This window comes from Nicotiana tabacum, chromosome 8 (genome assembly GCF_000715075.1).
Source record: "Nicotiana tabacum cultivar K326 chromosome 8, ASM71507v2, whole genome shotgun sequence".
Lineage (NCBI taxonomy): Eukaryota > Viridiplantae > Streptophyta > Magnoliopsida > Solanales > Solanaceae > Nicotiana > Nicotiana tabacum.
In genome coordinates, this window is record NC_134087.1 from 66,922,686 (window position 1) to 66,931,062 (window position 8,377).

Below are 8,377 nucleotides of genomic sequence, written 5' to 3' on the forward strand. Positions count from 1 at the left end.
AGACAGTGGATTGATGCAAAGATTTACAGAGTAGTTGGAGACGGATGCCAATGAATATAATTCCAATCCATTCAAATTAGCTGGAATTAATATTCCAAAATCATTCTTTACCGAGCTTGTGGATCCTACCTCTGTTCTATCGAATGAAGTAAGTTATTATGTTTGTTTTTTGAATTGGTTTTCAACTGTATTTCCCAAAACTTCAGCTTATTTTTATAGTAAAGTTTTTGTACTGTAATTTGGCAAACTTCAGCTTTATTCATAGTAAAACTACTGAAGTTGTTTAGCTTATTTGCTAAAACTTCAGCAAAACTTTACTGAAGTTTTTGACATGCATTCTTTAGTTTTTTTTCTAAACTTTTAAATCAAACATGCTGAAGTTTTTTAGATTATTTCTTAACACTTCAAACTGAATATGCTTAAGTTTTTGACATGTTGTTTGTAGTTTTCTAATGCATTTTTTCTAAATTTCATACTTATGCATGCTGAAGTTTTTATTTCATATATTTTCATTTGTTATTGTTCATTTGCAGCATATGGAAGTTGACATATATTTCTTACGCAAAAAATATTACTACCACCTTCCAAGTTATCCAAAATCAAGATGTGCAGTAACAAATTTAATTTTTGATCAGTATATGACTAAGTTGGCTAGTGTTCATCCTTCAGATGAACAGAAGGAGAAAATTAGAAAAAGGAAGGAAAAGAGAAAGGAGGATAAAAAAAGAGCAAATCAAAGAGAAAGAGGACATAAAAAAAAAGGAATGTGAGGATTATGAAGAAGAAGTGCTTATTGAGGAACTTACCGAGTTTAGTTGGTTTATTGAAGAATCAACGTATGAAAAGGTGGCCAACTACGTAAGAGGCCTCGACCTTTCCTGTGGTATCACATGGGCATCTGTCGAAGAAGTATTCTTTCCATTTCGACTTAATCCAAGGTCGGACCAGAGATCAACACACTACTTTTTTGGAATTCTGAACATTAAAGAGAAAACTATATATGTATATGATTCCATGGGCAATATAACATATGAGCGTGCGCTTGAACATGTCCAAAATTATGCCCGGTTGATCCCACACTATCTCAAATGCTTGGAGTTTGGCACACACAATAAAAGTTATGGGCAAAATCCTATGGAAAAATTGAATTAAGTGGATAAAAACATCCCTACAGGATAACAAGTACGTGTTTGGCATATGTTTTACCATGCATCTTATGTTTATTATTTTTTTCTTCTTGAGTTAACTATTCTTCAATTCTTTTTCATGTTCTTTTGGTAGTGTTGATTGTGGTATATTTTCTATTAAGTTCATGGTATGCGGTTGAAGCAAGAAGATGTCTCCAATTTCGATCAAAGTTAGGCATTGACATTCATGAGAGAATTGGCTGCTAATCTTTGGGCTCGTGGAAAGTGAAAACAAGATAGCAGCTATGAAACTCCAGAAGAGCAACTAGGACATGACTATGGAGAATATAAAGAGACTCTGTGTGAATTTTTTGAATAGAGAATAACCTGGATTTTATGAAAACAAAATTGGATTTTGTGAATATACATTATATTGTGTGAATTATGTGATGTTTGGTTTTTAAATTTTTGTTCTATTTGCATTAATTAGTATTTTAGTTGCCTTGGGTTGTATCAAATATGTTTGTCTCTTTTATCATGAATTTTAAGTATATTTTTATTGAAATTCTGCATGCTAAACTTCAGCATGAAGTAAATAACTTCTGCTTTTTAGGCTGAAGTTTTGGTTAAAACTCATAGCAAAAGTGTTGATTGTAGGACAAAAACTTCAGCTTATCAAGTGTTGAAGTTTTTAGAAATGAACTAAATAACTTCAGCATCTTCTGCTGAAGTTTATTGAAAAATCTTTACGACAAAACTATTGAATCCAGGACAAAAACTTCAACTTATAAATTGCTGAAGTTTTTACAAATGAACTAAATAACTTCAGCACCTTCTGTTGAAGTTTTTGAAAAAGCTTTACGACAAAACTATTGAATCTAGGACCAAAACTTCAGCTTATCAAGTGCTGAAATTTTTAGAAATGAACTAAATAACTTCAGCACCTTCTGTTGAAGTTTCTTTAAAAAGTTTTACGACAAAACTATTGAATCCAGGACAAAAACTTCAGCTTATCAGTACTGAAGTTTTTAGAAATTAACTAAATAACTTCAACACCTTTTGCTGAAGTTTTTTGAAAAAGCTTTACGACAAAACTATTGAATCCAGGACAAACTTCAGCATATCAAGTGCTGAAGTTTTTAGAAATGAACGAAATAACTTCAGCACTTTTACTAAAGTTTTTGAAACAGCTTTATGATAAAACTATTGAATCCATGACAAAAACTTCAGCTTATCAAGTGCTGGAGTTTTTAGAAATGAACTAAATAACAAGGTGCTGAAGTTTTTTGAAAATGTTTTACGACAAAAACTTCAGCATGTTTTGGTATTTTTTTTAACTTAATATTTATCTTTTTTGCATTTACTAGCTACTTTTTATGTTTTATCACCTACTTCATCTTTTATTTAAATTTGTCTGACCATATAGTAAATGATCCAAAGAGTTACTTTTGCATTTACATTGATTATGTGAAAACTTTTGAGGCTGAAGTTATTGTTTACTATAGAAAAACTGTGGCCTTATTAGGGCTGAAGTTACATTTCTTTTTGCATTTACCACCTACTTGTTTTACCACCTACTTATCTTGTTACATTTAATTTCTTTGAACGTAAAACAGTAAAAAGACCCGAAAAGTTACTTTTATATTTATAGATACTAAATTGATTAGGTGCACTCTTTGGCTATATTAACAATCTCTTCATTTGAAAATTTCATAGTCATCCATAGACTTCTATCATATTTCTTTAAATTTATATTCAAAGAAAAACAAGAAAATGTTGACAAAGACATGCTTATTGGGTGTAGCAGGGAGTTCGTGGGAAGCAAAGATAATGAAGGAAAAATCCAAATACTTTATATGTGAAGGAGAGTGGCCACAGTTTGTGGTGCATCACAAACTCGAGCTCTGGGACATTTTTGCTCTTGGTGTAAGACACGACATAAAAGTTAGATTTATCAACTAGTAAAAAGAGCAAAATGTCCTGGAGCTCGAGTTTTTGATGCATCACAAAATGTGGCCACTCTCCGTCATATATGAAGTATTTTGGAGTTCTTCTTCATTATCTTTGCTTCCCACGAATTCGCAGATGCACACCAGTAAGCATGTCTTTGCCAACATGGTAATAATTTCTAAAACACAATGATATCAACAAGTTTTAATCAAGTACACGACTTAATAGTCGTACGGGACGGACCAAGTTACAATCCCCAATGGTGCACGACCCCACGCTCGTCATCAGCGTGTGCATCACCTCAATGTAGCAGAACGATGTAAAATTCGGGGTTTTATACCCTCAGGAAAAACATTTACAATCATTACTTGCCTAAATCTGGTCCAAACTCTAGCCCGCGATGCCCTTGTCTCTCGACTCGGTCTCCAAATGCTCCAAATCTAACCAAATACAGATTTATACCATCGAAATATGCTAAGGCAACAAAGCCCACTCAAAAATAACCAATTTACATCAAAAATTCCGAAATTGGCCAAACCCTACCCACGGGCCCACGCCTCGGAATCCGATAAAAATCATATCAATAGAATCCTTATCCTCCTAAGAGTCCATACATACCAAAAACATCAAAATTGGACCTCAAATCCCCAATTTACATTCACCAATTTCAAGCCCTAATTCCCCAATTTTAGGCTTTAAATTCCACCAATTTCATGTTTAAACAAGTAAGAATCAACATAGGATCGAGTATTGAGTTTAAAAATCTTACCTCCAAGTGTTCCCTTCGATTCCCTCTTCAATCCTTCTCAAAAGCTCCAAATATCGCTCAACAATGGAGAGAATAGACCAAAAATCGCGAAACTCACTTTTAAACATTCTGCCCCAGGTAAAAATTTCCTTCTTCGCGAACGCGACCGCCCCTCTCGCATTCGCGTAGACCAAATTACACTGCCTCTCCACTTTTCCTTCGCGAACGCGGATGCTGCCACACGGACAAGATGCTTCGCTAGTCCAACCTTTCGCGAACGCGATACTAATCTCGCGAACGCGTATCACAAGGGCTTGGGGTGCCCAACGACCTCATTCCTCTTCACGAATGCGACCCAAATCACGCGTCCGCGATGCTCATGCTGCCTTCACCTTCGCGTTCGCGTCCTCTCCTTCGCGAACACGTAGAACAAAATCATCATCACAGAAAACACCCTTCACAAACGCGATGCACCCTTCGCTAACGTGATGAACAAAAATCTCTGCAACAAAAACCAGCAAAACTACCAAGTCCAAAGTCCAAAAATTGATCCGTTAACCACCCAAAACTCACCCGAGGCCCTCGCGATCTCAACCAAGCATGCCAACATATCCCATATCATTATTCAAACTTGTTCCAACCTTCAGAACGCTCAAAACAATATCAAAGCATCAAATCATCAACAAATTCAATCCTAAGAATTCCAAAAACTTCCAAATTCCGCTTTCGATCAAACAGTCTATCAAACCTTGTCCGAAATGACCTGAATTTTTGCACACACATCACAAATGACACAACGGACCTACTCCAACTTTCAGAATTCCATTCCGATCCCTATATCAAAATCTCACATGTCCACCGAAAAACGCCAAAATTTCAATTTCGCCAATTTAAGCCTAAATATGCTCCGGACCTCCAAAACTCATTTCGATCACGCTCCCAAGTCCCAAATCACCTAACGGAGCTAACCAAATCATAAAAATCCAAATCTGAGATCCAATACTAAAAAGTCAAAACTTGGTCAACCCTTTCAAATTTTTAAGCTCTGTTCTTCCAAATTCATTCCGATTACCCTGAAAATCAAAACCGACGATTTACATAAGTCTTAATACATCACACGATCCTAGACATGCCCGAGGACTGGCGAGTGAAGTGCAAAAACTCAAAACGACCGACCGGGTCGTTATAGAGCTGATAGACAAGTATAACAGGGAGCTGGAAGAAATCGACAACAAGCTTGATAGGCTTGAGATGCTGGCCAAATTTGATAGTCTTGGTAATGAAGACGCTCGTCCATCTGACAGTGACGACGACGATATGGACGATTACTTTTTTTTTTGTGGATAATCCTTTTAGTTAAATGGTTATTATGTTATTTCCCTTTTATGTAATTTCAATTTATCTTTTATATTATTAAATGAAAAATCATGTTTCTGTTTTAATGTTTTTGTGCATTTTTTTAATATTAATTTTCTTTAAACTCGAAAAATAATAGAGGAAATGAACTAAATAACTTCACTAAGAATTAAAAAAAACTCATCCGAAAATTACATATTGCAGGACAAAATATTAAGCATGTTTTAGCAAATGAACTAAAACACTTCAGCATACTAAAAATGTTTTACATATTCCGAAAAACTTAAGCATTTTTTGGTATGAAGTTTTACCAAAAAATCATAATAAAATTACATAGTGCAGGAGGAAAACCGCAGCTTGTTTTCCTGAAATTTTTAAAGATGAACTAGTTTTTGTGCAATATGTAATTTTAATTTATGTTTTATTTTTAGCCAATGCAGGAGGAAAACTTCAGCTCGTTTTCTTGAAGTTTTTAAAGATGAACTAAACAACTTCAACATCTTATGCTGAAGTTTTTGAAAAAGATTTACGACAAAACTATTGAATCCAGAATAAAAACTTCAGCTTATTTAGTCCTGAAGTTTTTAAAGATGAACTAAACAACTTCAGCATCTTATGTTGAAGTTTTTATGTAATATGTAATTTTAATTTATGTTTTATTTTTACCCAGTGTAGGAGGAAAACTTTAGCTCGTTTTCCAGAAGTTTTTAATGATGAACTAAACAACTTCAGCATCTTATGCTGAAGTTTTTGAAAAAGCTTTACGACAAAATTACTGAATCCAGAATAATAACTTCAGCTTATTTAGTTCTGAAGTTTTTACATATGAACTAAATAACGTCAGCTTGATTACACTACAAGACAAATACTTCAGCATTTTTGGTGTCAAGTTTTACCAAATTATGTAAAAACTCAGCTTGTTTAGCAAATAAACCAAAAACCTAAGCATATTATGCAGTGGAAAACTTCAGCATAATTGAATTTTTAGCTTTGACGTTAAATTAGCTTTAAAGTGATGAATCTTTTGCTTCACTTTAGAATTCAACGCAAAACAGATTTAGAATGCAAATTCATTCGTCAGTGAAATCTATCGGTGAAAAGTTCATGCAAATTCATCCGTCAAACAACTTCATACAAATAATTATAGAAAAATATATCATGAAATCAATCAGTTTCAAAAACTATTTTGAATTCTTAAGATGAATTGGAATACTTACAATGTATTTTGTAATTTTGAATTTGGAATTTGAATCTGGTTAAAATTTCTGGTTTGTGAGAGGCGATGTAATTTTGAATTTGGAATTTGAATCTGGTTCAAATTTCTGGTATGCGAGAGGCGATCTGAGGAGAGACGGAGTGATGGAGGAGAATCATAAATTGATTTATGCGTGATGTATCTTTTATTTGTTTTGTCAGGGGTATAATGATCATATTATTACAGATTTTTTGTTAGCTGGCTACCAAATCAATAATTTTTAAAAATAGGGTACAGGTTAAAAAGTGGCATAAATATAGGGTATGACTGCAAATCGCCATTAAGGTTCTTAGCATTGAGTTAGTGTATTATTTAATTATGGGTTAATACGTAATTTTGCTAAAATTTAATGATATTTCGCAATATTGGATTCAATTATTATAAACTGCATCTCTAATTGCAATTAACACGTCTGTCTATGCACATTTGATTTTGCGGAATTGTACTAGTTTTAAACATGTCAATAACTTCCACTTGTGTAGTTATAAATTTATTTATTCTTTCAAGTATCAAAACAGAAACAAAGAAGTGCAAAATTTCGCTTTCGGTATAGTTTACCCTTCAAGCTACCGTGCCTACAATTGTCAATTGCTAATGCCTTAAATGCCTCACTAGCATTGCCTACTTAATTATTGATGGGCCAAAAATCGTTGCAGCAAAAAAACAGGCAGAAGCTTTTAGGTACAAGGCATATATATCTTAACTTCCTCCATTCATAAACCCTTTAAATCGTGCGTAAAATCGTATTGTTTCTCTGACTTTGTATCAAAAAATTAAACTATATAGTCAACTTTAAATTAAGACATTTGTATACCGTAGAAACCAGGCTCGTCTACGACATGATAGATCGGGCTCGGAACATGAGGGACTGAAGATCGACCCCCGGTCCCACCGGGCTAGAACTTGAGATCAAAGTGTCTGTCCTCGAGAACATTGAGCCCGTGATCCCGGAATCAACCCTGACCCCAAACGAGCTCGAGAAAACATTGTCAGTAAAACCAACACACGACCAAAATAACAGAAGACCGAAATATCTGTGACCGGTCGGATATTACGGCAGGAATCTCGGCACGTATCAATAAGGATCCAGCAAATCAGCAGATCATAAGATATTTGCCTTTTATAGAATTATACCTAAAGTTGGACTCCCCTACTATATAAAGGGGTCTGATCACTTGTAAAAGAAATGCAATAACACTCACTCCAAAGCAATATATTATTTTTCTCTTTAAGCTCTTATATTAGCTGTATCTTGATATCGATCGAAGTGCATCCAGTCCAAGGGTAGCTAACCTCCCAAGACTGTAATTGTTCAATTCGTGTGGTTAAAAACTTCATCATCGATCATTTCAATTGAAGTTTACTTTATCGCTTTGTGTCAAATTAATCCACGTATCCTTAAAATCACTCACAAATTTAATTGTTATCCGATTTTGAGGGTAGGCACCCACTGTGAGGGCTAAGGATAATTGTGGTTATTTGACATAAATTTTTATAACACATGCTATTTTACACTTGTTCTTTGAAGTGTCTCTGATTTTAGGTTACTAAAAATGTTGAGCTCTCAATCAACACCCCTACATGTTGACAATGAGTCTGACCACCATGGCGAAAATGAGAGCGTAGCACCCAAAAATGAGGTACCCTCAGTCAACCTCGGCGAATTCCCGGCCGCAGACTCGATCGACGTTAGCTCACATGTGGCCATCAACGCAAATTTGCCCACTGATCTTGAGGACAGTATCCGCAGAGATGCTCGATCGATTGCAAAAAGTATACACATCGGCGACGATGGTGGAATCAACTTGCGGGTAATTTTCGAAATGTTACAGACTCAGCAGGCGGCGATAGCCCAACTCCAAAACCAAAGCCGCATGTCGAGTAGGATTGAACCCGAACCATCCGGGGAAGTTGTCCATAGAGATGAACCGGTCTCAGAGA